Here is a 20,868-nt window from a genome sequence, read left to right as displayed (position 1 = left end):
TCTGGGTCAACCATTTATCAAAGTGTGATCCTGTGCAATTTGAACAATATTTTGAAATATCACTTTATACAATTTAAAAAATAATTCCTTACATTCAGGTTTATCATGACTAAACACAATATATTACACATATAAAAGTACTTAACACATGTTATTTTGCCATTCTTTGGATTGACATATACACACTGCTATGTTTAAAACAGATAACAAGGACGTACTATACAGCACAGGGAACTCTGCTCAATATTCTGTAATAACTTAAATTGGAAAAGAATTTGAGAAAGAACAGATTCATGTATATGTATAATCGAATAACTTTGCTGTATACCGGACACTAACACAGCATTATTAATCAGCTATACTCCAATATAAAATAAAAATTAAAAAAATAAAAAGAATCCAAAATCACACTGAATTTCTCATAGTAAGAACTATAGTGATATCAGAGTTCACATTACTGAATTGATTTCTATAACCTTGTAAAAATTTCTAAGACTCTCTGAATCTTGTGTCTTTATCATAAATATGACTATAAAAAGTTGTGCCCTAAAATTTAAATGAGATACCATTTGCTAATTACCTAGTGTAAGACAGTTATAAATATTATAATAATTGTTTTTGAGTGATCTGATTTAAAAGGATGATTCTCTTATTAGAATTGAAGATCAGAAGACCTTCATATTTTCATTTAAACTCCACTTGAAGACTCCAATTTCTGATTTTCCAAGAAGAATTAATAATATAAAATAAAGCACACTGAAAATGGACACACTCTAAAGACTTATTCAGACACTACTCTAGTTATCAATATCTGTTGAGCTACCATTATATTTGATGGTATCTCTTAATGTGCTTTTCCTTTCCATAATATGATAGGAAAGTAAAAGCATATTGAGAGACTGCATGAGAGATGCTATGCTAAAATTATATTCCATATAAGAATTTCTTATTTTTTCTTGAGACAAAGGGACATATTATATTTGAGTGAATGTGTTCAGACTAACAATACCAATACCATAGACTGTACTTCATAAGAGCAAAATGCCATTTACTGATGTTCTAAACAACAACAAAAAGGAGGAATAAATAGAACTACACTTATTATGCCTTCATTTATTTCTGAGTTAAAGATTTTCCTCAAATGGTTTCTATAAATATTTGAGGAAATTATACAATAGTTGGTTGATCAGCACAGAAAGAACTATCACATTGCTTTTCTTTTGAAGTTCATTTTGTGAATAAAGTATTCAGTTTTCTGGATAAAAGATGAAATACAACTCAAGCAGTCCAACAATCTAAACCTGATGATTAGTGAAGAAGTCATCAAGACACTTATGCAAATATGATGTGCACACATAATTACTGAGAAAGTAAGAAATGCCATTCAAGATAACAGGTGCCATATCCTGGGGTGCTTTTTCTGCATTGAGCAGCAAATAAGTGCTGTGAGTCTAACACTAATGATGGATAAAAAAAGCATTTTAATAAGTCATGTAATGGCACTCAACGCAAGAATCCAAATACAAGTAAATCAAGTAACTTATAAGAGATTTTATATTTTGCTACAAAGAAATTCTTAAAATAAATCTTTTACAAGTTGCTACCAAAGACCATCTATGGATCATGCTTACAAATGTCTTCTAATGTTTATATTTTAAAATTCTAAAATCACATTACTATTCTTTCTATAATATTTTATACAGGATTAGCCACATGACAGTAGCCTATACAGCAAAATAGTTTGCCAGATACACTGTTTTATCACCATTCCAGAAATGTAAAGCTACTTAAGGGACAGGGCCTAAAAAATACTAGCAATTCTTCTCTCTACTATTTATAAGCTGATTTTGGTAAGTACAGTAATTTAGATGCTAGAAGGTAACACGTAAAAGTTTTATGAGGTAAACACATTTGATTAGCAAACAAAGCAGAAAATATATAGTCCAGTGCTTTACATTTGAAGAAAAAATTAAAATTCAATAATATTTTCCATATATATATATATATATATATATATATTTTTTTTTTTTTTTGCGGTACGTGGGCCTCTCACTGTTGTGGCCTCTCCCGTTGCAGAGCACAGGCTCCGGACGTGCAGGCTCAGAGGCCTTGTCTCACGGGCCTAGCCGCTCCACGGCATGTGGGATCTTCCCGGACCGGGTAACGAACCCATGTCCCCTGCATCGGCAGGCGGACTCTCAACCACTGTGCCACAAGGGAAGCCCATATTTTCTATATTTTAAATAACTTATTGTTAAATGAATTGTTCAATTTCTACAGATTATGTTCAAACATTGTATACCTGGAATATGGAAGCATTTATATTTTCACTGGCTTTTCTAATTTGACAATTTATGTTTTCACCTGTCTTCTGGTTTCCATTTTTATTGAGACCATTAATATTTTTTAACGTCTTTATTGGAGTATAAGTGCTTTACAATGTTATGTTAGTTTCTGCTGTATAACAAAATTAATCAGGTATATGTATACATAAATCTCCATAACCCCTCCCTCTTGTGTCTCACTCCCACCCAGCCTATCTCACCTCTCTTTATGACCTCTCGGTCACAAAGCACCGAGCTGATCTCCCTGTGCTATGCAGCTGCTTCCCACTAGCTGTCTATTTTACTTTTGGTAGTGTCTATATGTCAATGTTACTCTCTCACTTCATCCCAGCTTACACTTCTCCCTCTCCATGTCCTCAAGTCCATTGTCTACATCTGTGTCTTTATTCCTGTCCTGTCCCTAGGTTCATAAGAACCATTTTTTTTTAAGATTCCATATATATGTGTTAGCATACAATATTTGTTTTCCTCTTTCTGACTTACTTCACTCTGTATGACAGACTCTAGGTTCATCCACCTCACTGCAAATAACTCAATTTCGTTTCTTTTTATGGATGAGTAATATTTTAAGGAACCTCCATACTGTTCTCCATAGTGTCTGTATCAATTTACATTCCTACCAACAATGCAAGAGGGTTCCCTTTTCTCCACACACTCTCTAACATTTATTGTTTGTAGATTTTTGATGATGGCCATTCTGACCGGTGTGAGGTGAAACCTCATTGTACTTTGATTAGCATTTCTCTAATGATTAATGATGTTGAGCATCCTTTCATGTGTTTGTTGGCCATCTGTATAACTTCTATGGAAAAATGTATATTTAGGTCTTCTGCCCGTTTTTGGATTAGGTTGTTTAGTTTCCTTGATATTGAGCTGAACCAGCTGCTTGTATATTTTGAGATTAATCCTTTGTCAGTTGCTTCATTTGCAAATATTTTTTCCCATTCTGAGTGTTGTCTTTTCATCTCACTTAGTGCTTCATTTGCTGTGCAAAAGCTTTTAAGTTTCATTAGGTCTCATTTGTTTATTTTTGTTTTTATTTCCATTTCTCTGGGAGGTGGGTCAAAAAGGATCTTGCTGTGATTTATATGATACAGTTCTCTATGTTTTCCTCTAAGAGTTTTATAGTGTCTGCCTTAAATTTATGTCTTTAATCCATTTTGAGTTTATTTTTGTGTATGGTCTTAGGGAGTATTCTAATTCCATTATTTTACATATAGCTGTGCTGTTTTCCTAGCACCACTTATTGAAGAGGCTCTCTATTATCCATTGGATATTCTTGCCTCCTTTATCAAAGGTAAGGTGACCATATGCACGTGGGTTTATCTCTGGGCTTTTTGTCCTGTTCCTTTGAACTATGTTGCTGTTTTTGTGCCAGTACCATATTGTCTTGATTACTGTAGTTTTGTAGTATAGTCTGAAGTCAGGGAGCCTGATTCCTCCAGCTCCTTTTTTCGTTCTCAAGATTGCTTTGGCTATTCTTGGTCTTTTGTGTTTCCATACAAATTGTGAATTTTTTTATTCTAGTTCTGTGAAAAATGCAATTGGTAGATTGATAGGGATTGCATTGAATCTGTAGATTGCTTTGGTTAGTATAGTCATTTTCACAATATTGATTCTTCCAATCCAAGAACTTGGTATATCTCTCCATCTGTTTGTATCATCTTTAATTTCTTTCATCAGTGTCTGATAGTTTTCTTTATACAGGTCTTTTGTCTCCTTAGGTAGGTTTATTCCTAGGTATTCTTTTTGTTGCAATGGTAAATGGGTGTGGTTCCTTAATTACTCTTTCAGATTTTTCATCAGTGTATAGGAATGCAAGAGATTTCTGTGCATTAATTTTGTATCCTGCTACTTTACCAAGTGCATTTATTAGCTCTAGTAGTTTTCTAGTAGCATCTTTAGGATACTCTATGTATAGTATCATGTCATCTGCAAACAGTGACAGTTTTACTTCTTTTCTGCTTTGGATTCCTCTTATTTCTTTTTCCTCTCTGATTGCTGTGGCTAAAAATTCCAAAACTATGTTGAATAATAGTGGTGAGAGTGGGCAACACTGTCTTGTTGATGATCTTAGAGGAAATGGTTTCAGTTTTTCACGATTGAGAGTGATTTTGGCTGTGGGTTGTCATACATGGGCTTTATTATGTTTAGGTAGGTTCCTTCTATGCCCACTTTATGAAGAGTTTCTGTCATAAATCAGTGTTGAATTTTGTCGAATCTTTTCCTGCATCTATTGAGATGATCATATGTTTTTTATCCTAAAATTTGTTAATATGGTGTATCACACTAATTTACTTGCATATATTGAAGAATCTTTGCATTCCTAAGATAAACCCCACTTGATCATGGTGTATGATCCTTTTAATGTGCTGTTAGATTCTCTCTCTTTCCTAGTATTTTGTTGAGTATTTTAGTCTCTACGGTCATCAGTGATATTGGCCTATAGTTTTCTTTTTTTGTGACACCTTAATCTGTTTTTGGTATCAGGATGATGGTGGTCTCATAGAATGAGTTTGGGAGTGTTCCTCCCTCTGCTATATTTTGGAAGATTTTGAGAAGGACAGGTGTTATCTCTTCTCTAAATGTTTGATAGAATTCACCTGTGAAGCCATCTGGTCATGGGTTTTTGTTTGTTGCAAAATTTTTAATCTCAGTTTCAATTTCAGTTCTTGTGATTCATCTATTTATATTTTCTATTTCTTCATGGTTCAGTCTCAGCAGGTTGTGCTTTTCTAAGAATTTGTCCATTTCTTCCAGGTTGACCATTTTATTGGCATATAGTTGCTTGTAGTAATCTGTCATGATCCTTTGTATTTTTACAGTGTCAGTTGTTACTTCTCATTTTTCATTTGTAATTCTGTTGATTTGAGTGTTCTCCCTTTTTTTTTCTTGATGAGTGTGACTAAAGTTTTATCAATTTTGTTTTTCTTCTCAAAGAATCAGCTTTTAATTTTATTGACCTTTGATATTGTTTCCTTCATTTCTTTTTCATTTATTTCTGATCTGATCTTTATGATTTATTTCCTTTTGTTAACTTTGGGGATTTTTTGGTTCTTCTTTCTCTAATTGCCTTAGGTGTAAAGTTAGGTTGTTTATTTGAGATTTTTCTTGTTTCTTGTTGTAGGATTGTATTGTTATAAATTTCTCTCTTAGAAATGCTTTTGCTGCATCCCATAGGTTTTGGGTCATCGTGTTTTCATTGTCATTTGTTTCTAGGTATTTTTGACTTCCTCTTTGATTTCTTCAGTGATCTCTTGGTTATTAAGTAGTGTATTGTTTAGCCTCCATGTCTTTGTATTTTATACAGCTTTTTTCCTGTAATTGATATCTAGTCTCATAGCATTGTTTTCAGAAAAGATACTTGATAGGATTTCAATTTTCTTAAATTTACCAAGGCTTGATTTGTGACCCAAAGTATGATCTATCCTGGAGAATGTTACATGAGCACTTGAGAAGAAAGTGTATTCTGTTGTTTTTGGATAGAATATCCTATAAATATCAATTAAGTCCATCTTGTTTAATGTGTCATTTAAAGCTTGTGTTTCCTTATTTGTTTTCATTTTGGATGATCTGTCCATTGGTGAATGTGGGGTGTTAAAGTCCTCTCCTATGATTGTGTTACTGTTGATTTCCCCTTTATGGCTGTCAGCATTTGTCTTATGTATTGAGGTGCTCCTATGTTCGGTGCAGAAATATTTACAATTATTATATCTTCTCTTGGATTGATTCCTTGATCATTATGTAGTGTCCTCCTTTGTCTCTTGTAATAGTCTTTATTTTAAAGTCTATTTTGTCTGATATGAGAATTGCTACCCCACCTTTCTTTTGGTTTCCTTTTGCATGGAATATCTTTTTCCATTCCCTCACTTTCAGTCTATATATGTCTCTAGGCTTGAAGTGGGTCTCTTGTAGACAGCATATGTATGGATTTTTTTTTTTTATCCATTCAGCCAGTCTAGGTCTTTTGGTTGAAGCATTTAATCCATTTACATTTAAGGTAATTATTGATATGTATATTCCTATTACAATTTTCTTACTTGTTTTGCATTTGTTTTTGTAGGTCTTTTCTTTCTCTTGTGTTTCCTGCCTAGAGAAGTTCCTTTAGCATTTGTTGTAAAGCTGGTTTGGTGGTGTTGAACTCTCTTAGCTTTTGCTTGTTTGTAAAGGTTGTAATTTCTCCATCTAATCTGAATGAGATCCTTGCTGGGCAGAGTAATCTTGGTTGTAGGTTTTTCCCTTTCATCACTTTAAATATGTCCTGCCATTCCCTTCTGGATTTCAGAGCTTCTGCTGAAAGATTAGCTGTTAACCGTATGGAGATTCCATTGTATGTTATTAGTTGTTTTTCCCTTGCTGCTTTTAATGTTTTTTCCTTGTATTTAATTTTTGATAGTTTGATTAATATGAGTCTTGGCATGTTTCTCCTTGGATTTATCCTGTATGGGACTCTCTGTTCTTCCTGGACTTGATTGCCTATTTCCTTTCCCATGTTAGGGAAGTTTTCAACTATAATGTCTTCAAATATTTTCTCAGACACTTTCTTTTTCTCTTCTTCTTCTTGGACCCCTATAATTCAAATGCTGGTGGGTTTAATGTTGTCCCCAATGCCTTGGAGCCTGTCCACCATCCTTTTCATTCTTTTTTCTTTATTCTACTCTGAGGTAATTATTTTCACTCTTTTATCTTCCAGGTCACTTATCCATTCTTCTGCCTCAGTTATTCTGCTATTGGTTACTTCTAGAGAATTTTTAATTACATTTATTGTGTTGTTCATGATTGTTTGCTTGCTCTTTAGTTCTTCTAGGTCCTTGTTATACATTCCTTTTATTTTCTCCATTCTATTTCTAAGATTTTGGATCATGTTTACTATCATTTCTCTGAGTTATTTTTCTCATAGTCTGCCTATTTCCTTTTCATTTGTTTGGTCTGGTGGGTTTTTACCTTGCTCCTTCTTCTGCCACGTATTTCTCTCTCTTTCTTCTCATTTTGTTTAACTTACTGTGTTGGGATCTCCTTTCACAGGCTGCAGGCCATTGTTCCCATTGTTTCTGGTGTCTGACCCCAGTTGGTAAGTTTGGTTCAGTGAGTTGTGTAGGTTTCCTGGTTAAGGGGACTTTTGCCTGTGTTCTGGTGGGTGGGGCTGGATCTTGTCTTTGTGCTGGGTAGGACCATGTCTGGTGGTGTGTTTTGGTGTGTCTGTGAACTTATGATTTTAGGCAGCCTCTCTGCTAATGGGTGGGGTTTTGTTCCTCTCCTGCTAGTTGTGTGGCATTGGGATCCAGCACTGCTGCAGGCTGACCGTTAGTTGGAGCTGGGTCCTAGCATTGAGACAGAGATGTCTGGGAGCTATCTCTCCAACTGATATTACATGGGACCAGGAAGTCTCTGGTGGGCCAATGTCCTGAACTCAGATCTCCCACCTCAGAGGCTCAGGCCTGACACCAGGCTGGAGCACCAAGACCCTTTCAGCCACATGGCTCAGAAGAAAAGGGAGCAAATAAAGTTAGAAAAAAATTATTAAAATAAAATAATAATAAAAAAATAAAAGAAGAGGGCTACCAAACCAATAAACAAATCCACCAACGATAACAAGTTCTAAAAACTAAACTAAGATAAACATAAAAATCAGAAACAAATCAGTCGCAGATAGCACACTCCAAGTCTACTGTTGCTCCCAAAGTCCACTACCTCAATTTTGGGACGATTTGTTGTCTACTCAGTTATTCCACAGAAACAGGTACATCACGTTGATTGTGGGGATTAAATCCACTGCTCCTGGAGCTGCACAGAGAAATTTCTCTTTCTCTTCTTTGCTTGCACAGCTCCTGTTGTTCAGGTTTGGTTTTGGCCCCGCCTCTGCTTGTAGGTCGCCTGAGGGCATCTTTTGGGAAGTCTGAAGTCTTCTGCCAGCATGCAGTAGGTGTTCTGTGGGAGTTGTTCTATATGTAGATGTAGATGTATTTTTGTAGATGAATTTTTGATGTATTTGTGGAGAAGAAGGAGATCTCCATGTCTTACTCCACTGACATCTTGGAGGTCTCTTCAAGACCATTAATATTTTATAACAAACAACTCAAGGACATTATGGATTAGATCAGAAAAAGTGGCTGTGAATTCAGTTATAAGGAGGATGCATATAACGTTAACAGAAATTATGAATGCTTTTGGCTTATGCACCTTGAGGTAATGGTTTCTAGCATTAAAGATTTATAGTAAAATTTAAAAGATATGGTTGCTATCAAAGTCCAAATAAAACTGTTTTGCCATGTATGCACTCATCCACATAAAAGTTTGACCAAGCTATTATTAATATAGGAGCACAATGATTTATAGTTAAATAATATAGGAGCTATTATTAATATAGGAGCAAAATGATTTATAATTGTTTTCTTTTTTAGTAAGACAATACAATTTCAAATGTATTTTTTAAAACTTGAAGGATATTAAATGATTATGTATTTATATTTGCATGCATTTCTTGACTGACTCACTTTTACTATCATCATTTTTACACATTTGAAAATTTTCCATTTAGAAATAGAAGGAAAAACCTGATGATGCATCTCACAATAAAAGTTCTCTCAAACTTTAAGATTTTCTTACTCTGATACAATTGGAATTTTTTACGTTTTGGTCTTGGTTACCTTTTTCTATAACAATAATCATTGATCTGTTATAAACAAGACATTTCAGATAACAGAGAAAATGCTTTTAAAATAAAATGGAAAATGTTCTCTTTCAGTCATCCACATATTCAAAGACACATGCTAGGTGCTTTATTTGTACATTAAAACCTCTATACACTTGGACCACAGTATTGAGCCAACAAAAAGCTATCCTACTTAGCTGCATTTCTTGTGAAGGAAGAATATTGTTAAGAAAACAGACCCAGAATGGAGTTGCTTATGTAAAGCCCCAGGTCACCAAACTGAAACTTAACTTAGTTACAGTTTTGACTCTCCCAAAAAATGGAATCTTAGCCAGACAATCAGGAATCACCTCATCAAAAATAGTTAGGTAATCTACCCAGTAACCAACCACACCCCTCACAACACTTTATCACCTATAAAGAAATTTTGCAATAACAAATCCGCTTTTTGCCTAGTATAACTTCCTTGTTCTTGCTCCCTTCTGCAAAAATCTCCCTTTGGAGATTCTTTTTATCTGCTAGATTGTATGCTGCCTGATTCATGAATCACTGAACAAAGCCAATAAGATCTTTAAAATTGACTCAGTTAAATTATGTTCTTTGACAACAATTTTAAAAATTAGCACTCTAGATGATAATATATGCTTGGCATATATTTTAAAGGCATACTATTTTAAAGAGGATAATCAGGAAGGGTTTCAAATATAAGCTAATATTTGACAAAAATGTCTAAAGCATGAGACACCAAACTACATGGATATCAGAGGGAAGAATGTTCTAAGCTCAGAAATAGCAAGTACAAAGTACTGAAGTTGTAATATATTTGCCACACTAGAGGAATAGAGAGGACACTTGTGTTTCTGGATTGAATGAGCAAATGGAGAAGTAATAGGAAATGAAAGCAGAGACTTGAGAGGGAGGCAAGAGTGTTTGAAAACCTTATATGAGATTTTTAATTCCAATTTGAAGAAACTAAGATGCCATTTGAGAAATATGATTAGAAGAATGACTCTCTGAAAAGGATCTCCTTAGCTGCTATGTTTGGAATGGATTGGGGAGGAAAATCAAAGACAGAAATATGGATAACATTTTCAGGCTACAGGACAATTTGGCCAAGAGTTAATTGTAGCTTGGACCAGCTTATTAAGACAGATGTGTTTAAAAGTATTGGATTCTGGTATGTTTTGAAGATAAAGTAAACAGGATTTGTTGAGGAGCTTGCTATGAGATATGATGGACAAAATAAAAAATGACTCCAAGTTTGTTGGTCTGAGCAACTGGAAGAGTGGAGTTGCTATTTATTATGAAGAGAAGAATGCAAAATAGCCAGTTTTGGAGGGAAGATTATGAGATTAAATTTGACTTGTTAAGCTTGATATACCTAACAGAAATCAAAGAAAATGCACAGTTAAATATACTAATTTACACATTACAAGATTGATCTTCCATAGATATATAAATTAGGAAAAAATAATTTTATGGTATTTATGTGATATATAAACCATGAAACTAGAAGAGAAAATGTACAGAACTGGTCCAGATAGAGAACAGAAGAATCATGAGGCCTGAGTGTTGAAGCAAGTCAAATTAAAAATTTGAAGGGATAAGAAGGAAAAACTAAAGGAATTAAAAAGCAGCAGATTGTAAGGAAGGAATAAAATCAGGAGTGTGTGATACTGTGAAGTCAAAGGAGGAATGGGTACCTAAATTGTTCAAGTACTACAAATCGGTCAAATAAAAGGTTGAGTATTCACCATTAGAATTAGGACAATAGGGGTCATGGTTTATGTTGAGTAACAGTTTGAGTGGAATGGTATGGGGGAAAGATAATTATAGTGAGTTAAAGGATGGGATCCTAAGATTGAGTACAAAGCAAGGATGTTTTCTCTCACCACTTCTGTGCAACAGGGGACTAGAGATCCTAGACAGACAGAACATCAAGTTAACCAAAAGGAATAATAAAGAAATAAATAAAAATAAAACTGCCTTTATTTTGATATGGAAAGATTATCTGCATAAGAAACTCAAAAGACTTGGTTTCTTAAAAAATAATTTGTAGAATATGTAAGTTTATCAATGTCTTTAGGAAAATGAGAAAATATAGTAAGATTATCAGGCAGCATTAAGGACCCAGCAGTTACTGGTAGTAATGGATTTAAAAATGAGTTAATGTAGTGTTTCCTTCTTCTCTGGCCATATTTAGTGGCACATATTCAGCCACTGAAGAGGTATAAAAATGGATTTAATAAGGTGATATTTTTTCAGATATGTACTTCAGAAGGAGAGAGAAAGGGAATTGAACATGTGAATTGGGTAACAAAAAACAAAACGAATGTGATCAGTATCAATAGATTTTCAGATCTAGTAAGTTCTAAAAAATTTGGAGTCAGGGTGCTTGTGAGAGAGAAATGGAAAGGTTGTTACTTGGAAAGTGGGATGCATAAAAGTGAGGTTAGCATATTGGTACAATTCTTGGTAATGACAAAAATCACTGGTGAGGCAGTGTAGAGGAAAAGCTCCCTGAAAAACTCAAGGACTGAGAAAATTTGAGACACAGGTACCTCAACATAAATATTGAAATGATCAAATATTATGACAGGAATATTTTAATTAATAGGTTGAGTAACAATGACACCTGCAGTTGATTATAAAAAGTAGGAAAAATGATAGGAAATAATTTGATTTTCAAAAGACTAAAGTCTAAGTGTTCATAGGAAAAAATAAGTGAGAATAGAACCAGAGAGAAGGTGTTGATATGTAGAGTGGAAATACTATGACTTTGCTCACCCTGATCTCCTTAGTGTCCTCGAGAGAATGGTGGGATTCATGTAAACCAAGAGACAACTGTATAAATGAAGTCATCAATTAATTAATACACACTAAGAAATATTACTTTCATGTGTTCCAGATACTTCAATATGCTGGGACAATGCATATTTTTAATATATTGCATTTAAATTCTACATTCTTGAAAGACAAGAATATTGTCAGGCACAATTATTTATTTGTATGAGAATATTGTTAACTATGTGTGTTTTCTGCTGAGACCTCAGAGAATAATTTTTTTAAATCTTGTTTTAACCTTATTCATGTTCTGTTCCTTGGTTTGCTTTAACTATATGTGAATAAATATGTTTCATATTCCCGAGGATGCATACAGTCTTACATATGGAAACTAAATTTCTCCAACTGAGGTTAAGAAGAATTCTGTTATTTAACTTTTTTTATTTCTTAAAATAAAATCAAATAATAATGTATTCATATCATTTAATCTCTTATGTAAGTATATTTCATTCAATATAGCCAATATGGACACACTGATACATTATACAAAGTAATTTCAGTCGGATCAATTGACCTGAGAATAGCATTGAAAGTTAGTTATAGCTGTCAACTACTGAGGCAATATGAAAAGGGGTTTTTCATATACAAATTCTATAAAGATATTTATTGATAGTACTCAAACAAACAAACCTATGATAGAGATTACATTTTGATCCCCACTTTACAAATGAGGGAACTGAAGCATAGAAAATGTAAGCCACATGCCTAATGTCAAGAATTAAGTGAAAGAGCTGAGATTCAAACCTCACAAACATGACTTCAGATGCCATGTTGCTAACTACTACAATAATTTGTATTACAGGCCACCCAATACCCCAAATTGTATATTTTAAACTGATTCCAAAAAATGAATTCTTCATCTGTCATCAAAAGTCTTGTTTTTATTTAATGTTAATGATTTTATGATTAGTTGCATTACTGAAATATCTTCTTTTCCAATGCATAGATTATTGGGGAAAAAATAAAACAGAATGCAACTTATAGGCTTTATGTCACTGGCAGTTTTCTTTCAGACAATACTTATGGAGATGAATACCAGTAATTTAATTTTTGAGCATAAGCAACAAAATTTGAAAGTAAAAACAGCAACAAACTAATTTGAAAATCTATTTTTTCCATTGTGTGGTAAAATGGAAAGTTTGGAATTTAATGTCCTAAACATCACAGTTCAGATTACAGCTCTACCACTAACTAGCTGTATACTACTGCTTGGGCAAGTGAAGTTAACGTTCTGGACTTCTATTTCTTCATTTGCACAATAAGGTTAATAATACTTCCCTTACAGAATTATCGGGAACTGAATAAAATTAGAATTTGGAATAACTGAACAGAGACTGGCCCATTGTGAGCATTCAATAAATGTCAATGACATACTCCAATCTGATCTTTAAACAAAAATCTTTCCTGGGTGAGGGGGGAGGACATGAAACTTTTAATTTATTATTTACTCTAAAAGATCAGAAAAATTGGTTATCTTAAGATCTGCATGAACTATTTAAGTAACCTGCTATATTATCATTTTACCTATATTTTCAAAATACAATGTCACGCTAAGCAATATGATCAGTAAGGTAAACATGGTACAAATAGAAACCTGAAAAAAACAATTTAATCCCAGTTGTTATTCTTAAAATTTTGTTCTTTGAGTCTTAGATTATATATAGAAAACCTTTATAAAAACTAAAATTCTAAGAACATCTACTATACTTTAATATTTGTTAAATAAATATTAAGAGAAGGATGCCATTAAATTTTTTTAAAGAAAAAGAAACTACACAGTACAAAGCAAAATGTCTTAGAATTCCTTCTCTCATTACAAAATGAAAATAAAACAGGCTTAAGAAGTTTTGTTTCATTTAATGTAGGTTTTTTTGAGGATACACTTTGTGACAGCAGATACACAATTATATTTTTATTGCCCATATCCACACACAAGGCAGAAAATTATCATTAGTTCTTAAGCAAACTGAAGGACCAAAAGTTGGGAAAAAAAAATTAACTCTTGCTTTTATAAATCCTTTATAACCTAAAAATCAGTAAGATCTCCTCAGTAACAAGCTTTAGGCTGAATAAAAAAATAATTCAAGCAGATTACTCTTTAAGTGCTCAATAACTTGAAATGCTGCCATTCTATTCTAGACTTTTGGAAATCAATACTAGAAATGAATCAGGCTGCAAGGGATTCATCTACTATAAGCTTTCTTCTGAATCCAGACAAAGTAAGAAGAGTTATGTTATATACCACTGGAAAAGTGTCATGTAACATTGATTTACTATGTTAGTGACAGCACTGAAAAAACAACTCAAGCTACCCAAGAAATAGCAAAAAATGCACTCTAGAAGTGTCCTTTGGATAACATTATTAGCCCTGGGTAAAATCATGAAACACAGAAATACATTGAAAGTAGCCATGAACCTCACTCAATTCATTTGACCTCTTACCTTACAAAACTCTAAAAATTTTAGTTTAATATATTTATCATACCTTTGTCACTATGAAATGCAATTCTATTTTTACTTATTAAAAACAAGGTTGAATCAATAAATATGACACAAACTAGTAGAAAACTTACTGTTTTGAAACAACACAGCTTAGGTAATTTGAGCATACAATTCTTAAGCAATGCTTTGAGAAGTCAAAGGTGAATTCTCTTTTTCTATTAAGTACTAGGTAAGATATAAAAACATACAAGATATTTTCTACTTAGTTAATATAGAATAATGATTTTTTTATCACAGCACAGGCTTTTCACTTAAGCCAATTTAGCAGACATCTCATTATTCATATTCTCCTTTTGCTTTATATCAAATTTTGATTAATATTCCATTATGATATAATGACATTCCCCTCCAAATAGCCACAGTGATTTTAATTTTATCCTATGACTGTGTTATATCTCAAATAATAGAGTTGTTTTGTTTATCCATAAATTCAAGACACGCTATAATTAAAATTTAATTGGACAGTAGCCTAAGGTATGTGAAAGGATTGGGACATATAATTCAAGTAACAAATTTTTTTCCTCTCATAACTGAGGTAAATTCATGACATAAATGAAAATCAAATGAGATTTAATTAAACTGTTTCAGATTAAAAGGTTATTTTCTGTTGCCATTTAAGAATTGATATGTAAGTCTAAGAAATTAAAAAACATTCTCCTAAAATATTTTTAATAAATAAAAATCAGAAAGTCTATCCCACCTTTCCATAGTTATACTTATCATCTCCTCCATGCATGTATTATTTATGACTATGTGAGTCTAACAAGAAGAGGAACAGATGCAACCTCATGTTCAGAACTGTAGTCATTTTTGAGAGAAGAGTCACAACTCCCTAGGAATTACTGCCTGGATTAAGAACAGTTTGTTTCATAGAACATCAATTTCTAAGCTTTTAAAAGACCAATTACACAATCCTACATGAGAAGGCATGACTATTGACCCCCTTACAGAGACTAAGACTAAGACCATGTGAGCAGGTGTGGTGCCCAGTAGAAACTATGATTTATCATGCTACTGTCAATAAACTACAGAAGAGTTTGGGTCTAACAAATAGGAAGCCATGGTGGAGGGCCATGGTACAAGGAAGCCAAGTAACTGGAAAGCCAAACTTGTGCTGGGGCTATTTTTTTTTTTTTTTTTTTTTTTTTTTTGCAGTACGTGGGCTTCTCACTGTTGCGGCCTCTCCCGTTGCAGAGCACAGGCTCCGGACGCGCAGGCTCAGCGGCCATGGCTCACGGGCCTAGCCATCCGCGGCATGTGGGATCTTCCCGGACCAGGACACGAACCCGTGTTCCCTGCATCGGCAGGTGGACTCTTAACCACTGCGCCACCAGGGAAGCCCTAATTTAATTTTTTAAAGCTGTAACCCAGTCCATGCTTTAGGGATACAATTTCTTTCTGGCAACATTTTCTGTGAAGCTAAAACAGCTGCTTCACCTAACGCAAATCAGATACTGTGCTATTTCAAGCAAATGCTTACCAAAAATAACAATTGTCAGGCATGCTTTTCCAGAAAATTTAGATTGAACAGAACAGCTTATCATGTCTCTAAAGTGAGGGTTTGGGGCTTCCCTGGTGGCACAGTGGCTGAGAGTCCACCTGCTGATGCAGGGGACACAGGTTCGTGCCCCGGTCCGGGAAGATCCCACATGCCGTGGAGCAGCTGGGCCCGTGAGCCATGGCCGCTGAGCCTGCGCGTCTGGAGCCTGTGCTCCGCAACGGGAGAGGCCAAAACAGTGAGAGGCCCGCGTACCGCAAATATATATAATAAAAAATAAAGTAAGGGTTGATATAAATTACATTTGCTAATAAAAATTACTGATATTTTTAGTAATGTAAAGAAATTAAGCAAATTTCTAAAGATGCTATAAAATAATATATAACCATATATTTCAATAACAATCTAAAAATTAGTTATATGTATAAAAGGCAACAGGTTTATGAAATATATACCAATCCAATTTGGAACATTTTTAACCTTTTATAGTATGGGAAATTTCTAGAGTACTTAAAATAGTGGTTTATTAGTGAAAATTTAATTACCATTACATTTTGCTAGATTTTCATCTTCCTAATAAAAAGATAACTTCACCAGAAAACCAGGTCTGATATCTTAAACACTGAATGTATTTTTTAAATTTTCCTTTGGGTTTTTCAGCACACTGATTGAAGACTAAACCAGAAACTGTTAAAGGACTAGCCAGCATACATCTGAAAAGAAACTTTCCCTATATGACAATGAAAATACAACATATTTATCTATTCACTATAGGGCATAGAATTCAGCACAGTTCAATATGGTAGCTGAAGTAGGACTTGTTTTGTTTCCCAACTTTAAATGCCAGCTCCTCTTTTGTAATCTGAACTTTTAATCTTACAAAAATAGAATGAACATACTAAACAGGATAAAGCATGCACGACTTAGTATTTTTCTATGAATGTCAGTTGGAATCAATATTACTTAAGCACAAAGCGTATTCGACAGCACAATGTTAGATGGCTCTTATATGCCTCAGGAACAGAAGAAAGTCTACAAGACCTTAGCAGAAGCTGAAGGTCAGAATGTAAAGAAACCTATATCCAGGTCCAGGAGGTGCATAAAAAATGCTAGAAGGCAAATTCTCTAGCTTCTGGCTAAATTCAGTGAGATGTCACAGTCCAGATGAATCAAGTTTCAGGAAGTAGGATGAATGTCAAATGGCTTATGCCAAAGAGCAGCTTGTTCTTGGAGCATGCTTAAGGCCATTTTGTTCAGAGCTTTCAGAGAGGAAACAACCTGCAATTTTAATTCTGAAAAACCCGCTAAAAATCATTAAAAAAAAAAAAAGATCTTTTAGACACATTGAATTATATGAAATGACTGACTCTGCCTGTAGCTTCCTGAAAAACTTTGTTTTGTTAGAAAATTGTTTCAAGAGCAGAATGAGGATAAGTCCATGTAGCATTCTGAGCCAAAGTTAGCAGATGTCCTCTTATCTTCAATGTTACATGAACAACAAGGCAAACTGAATAAAGCATATGGACTTGACAAAATTCAGAGTTGGGTTTAAATAGAAACATACAGTGGCCAGTTTTAAAATTTTGAATATACCTTCCTTTAAAATAATATGACTGACAACTATGTGCTTGGTTGGCCATAGACATCCAGCCTATTATTACAGCCTCTCTGGTGCAGCCAAGATGACTTCTATGGTTCCAAATGGCAAAGCCACGGCTAACACATTAGTAACATGCTTGCAATGCTCATATCACCCGACATTAGCTACACTGATATTCCATCTGTCAGAGACATATCTGGCACCTGAATAATAAAAGATGCTATATTAACATGACTTAACAGAACAATAGCCACCATCTGTTTATTGAAAGCAAGAAAATTTGTCTAAACCTTGGCAAAATCTTGCTTTGTAAATAAATATTTTCTACTGGTGAATTGGGTGAAAAATATTACAACAAATTTTATTTAAATGTATTTAAAGGGGTAAAATTATCAAATATGACGTTGCTTTACAATATATTCTGTAACTAAATGTCTAAATAACTTAATTCTATTTGGTGAGGGAGTCATAAGTTCTTGTTCATGGAAGTAGAAGGGGAAAAAAAATGACTGTAGACACAAAAACTAAATGACCGGGCTTCCCTGGTGGCGCAGTGGTTGAGAGTTCGCCTGCCGATGCACGGGACACGGTTTCGTGCCCCGGTCCAGGAAGATTCCACATGCCGCAGAGCGGCTAGGCCTGTGAGCCATGGCCGCTGAGCCTGCGTGTCCGGAGCCTGTGCTCCGCAACGGGAGAGGCCACAACAGTGAGAGGCCCACGTACTGCAAAAAAAAACAACAACAACAACTAAATGACCTACATATGGAAAAATATAGTCTTCCTTTGGTTTCCACAGGAGACTGGTATTCACAGGGGGTCCTAGAATGAAACTCCATGGATGCTCAAGTTCCTTATAAAAAATGGAGTTTTGTGAGTGTAGAATCTGTAAATACAGAGGGCTGACAGTGTGCATGAAACATAACAATAAAAGTTGCCAGAAATTTGAACTCCTTATGACATAAAATATATTCTTCCAATGCAAAACAGCAGTTTAAGTGAACAACAACAACGAAAAACTTCAGCCCAAACTCCTTTCCCTAACCACAATAACTATACCCCCCAACCTTTTACTTAGCTGTTAAAGAAAGAAAGTATAGAAGGAAACCAAAATCCACAAGTGAATAAATAGGGAAAGTGGAGATGGGTAAAGTTAGATTTCTATAGATATGTAACTTAAGGAACTTAAAAATTTTGCCCATCGCTTTTTTTATGTAGGACACAGAAAGCAAATATGCTGAATTATAAATGTTCTTACAAAGTATCTACATATTTGTTTTCAATGAAGCATGACCTATATGTAATTCCATGCGTATTCCAAAGAGGATAACTTCTTCAATAATATATAGGTAGTATATAACTGTCTTTTCACTTGAAATTTATAATTCACACTTTTTAGAATATATGAACTTACATTATTATTCTCGCTAGCACTATTAAAATTACCAGATAAATTAAACACCAAACATAAAGTCAGTCTTCCAAGATTAGTAATATTTGATTTCTACATGAGGGCATTTGTAGATTTCTCACCAAACCAGTTAGATTTTTATTTATTCTTCCTGATTTAAAATCTCATAAATATGGTACAAGACATTAATGCAGCTAACATTTATTAAGCATTTACTAAGTATAAGGGATTAGTCTAATTTCTTTTGTACTATTATTTAGTTTAACTCTCACAAAAACTCTTTGAGATAGCATCATTATTCATTTAATTTTACATTTGAGGATTTGAATGACAAAGCTCAAAAAGTGGTCTAGAGTCACTCAGTTAGGTAGTAACAGAACCGGGTTTCAGCCCCTGGGAAACTGGATCTAAAGCCAGTATTCTCTCTTAATAAATATACATGTTTCCCCCATAGATGTTTGAATACTGCTGTAAGTATGGTCTGATAAATCACAGGTACTGTGGGATTATTCTCATTCAGCTGATACCCCACTTACAGGTTGCTACTTTGTATACTTGGTACAGGGCACCAAGATTTGGATACACTAAAATTAAATCTAATTTTATACTAACAATTATTAAATCATGTCATTCAGTAGGGAGCTTAGTTTCAGGTAGTGTTTCCTGGTATTTTTGACACAATAAATCTTTTTCAAACCTGTTTTTCAGCTTTATAACAATTGGAAAGAATGTTAAGCTTAAATGTTTTAATTTATTATATATCACTTTAAAACATATGTTGCATGACTTGGCTTTTTATAACAATTTGGAATTCCATTTTTAACAAATAATGTAGTATCTTCTGTACAGAATCATTTGTTCTCTATAAATTAAGCACACTTTCTTTATATTCTGCCAAATCATTAAAAAACATGTTAAGTAGTATAAAATCAATAATTAAATTTGGTATTATAACCTCAGGGTTCTCTCTCCGGGTTTAAAACAATCCATTTATCAGCCCTCTAGGTATAATTATTCAACCAGTAACTATTACACATAAATGAACTATCATCTATCCCCCTAGAGTGATATAATATGAAATATTTTCTGAATCACACAATCTAATAAACATACAAATGAAATAAAATCTTGGCATTATGTGAGTTTAAATTTGCTCTTTGCCTTCTAGATGTCATTATTTTCCTTCCAAAGTGCTACCACATCATCTTTTATATTAGCTGACCTAAAATTTTTTCAGCAGTAAACATTTAATAAATCTAGAAGTTTTGGAATCTATATTTTCACCCTTGAGTATACCATATATCATCTGTTGTGCCTCAGCCACTGTCCTCTAACCTAAACACTCCTAAATTTTGTCACTTTTACTTGTCTCTATTTTTATATAACAAATAATTAAAGCAGATAATATCTCATTCAATAGTAGTGACTATAACAATCTCTCTAATATTTTATTTGGATTACAGAGTGAGGAGAATTAAACATCTTGATCCAAGTCCTTATCCAAACATACAAGCATAACTGCATGGAATCGTCTTTCCCTTTCTCTTGGAAATCATAGAAATTCAAAATGAATGGGGAAAAAATCCCAAAAGTTACATGATCAGGACAAAATCTGACAGATATTATCTAGATTTCATATTTTAGGCAGTATTTGCAAAAGCAAGTTCAGCAGAATTGATGTTTGAATTGAAATTGGATAGAAGCTTTTCAAGAAATACAAAAAAAAATTCACCAGTGCCAAGAAAGATCAACCACTGAAGTCCCCAGAAAACAACAGCTAAACCACTAACAGAGTGCAGCCTATTATGAAATGCAAAACTATCCTGTAGTTGCAATAAGACTTGTTAGAACAAGCATTAAGAAAGCTTGTTGAGTGAAGTACTTCTGGATCAGAGAAGCAGAATAGATAGAGTCACACAAAGAAATCCATAGAAAAACCATGTTTGCAGAAAGAGTCCTTCTGTAAAAATACAGGAGGAGAATATCTTGGGTTCAAATGTGTCTCCTCACACCAAAGAA

Source organism: Lagenorhynchus albirostris, chromosome 5 (assembly GCF_949774975.1).
Source record: "Lagenorhynchus albirostris chromosome 5, mLagAlb1.1, whole genome shotgun sequence".
Taxonomy (NCBI): domain Eukaryota; kingdom Metazoa; phylum Chordata; class Mammalia; order Artiodactyla; family Delphinidae; genus Lagenorhynchus; species Lagenorhynchus albirostris.
The sequence above is the reverse complement of the archived record's forward strand: the minus strand, read 5'-3'. Positions refer to the sequence as shown.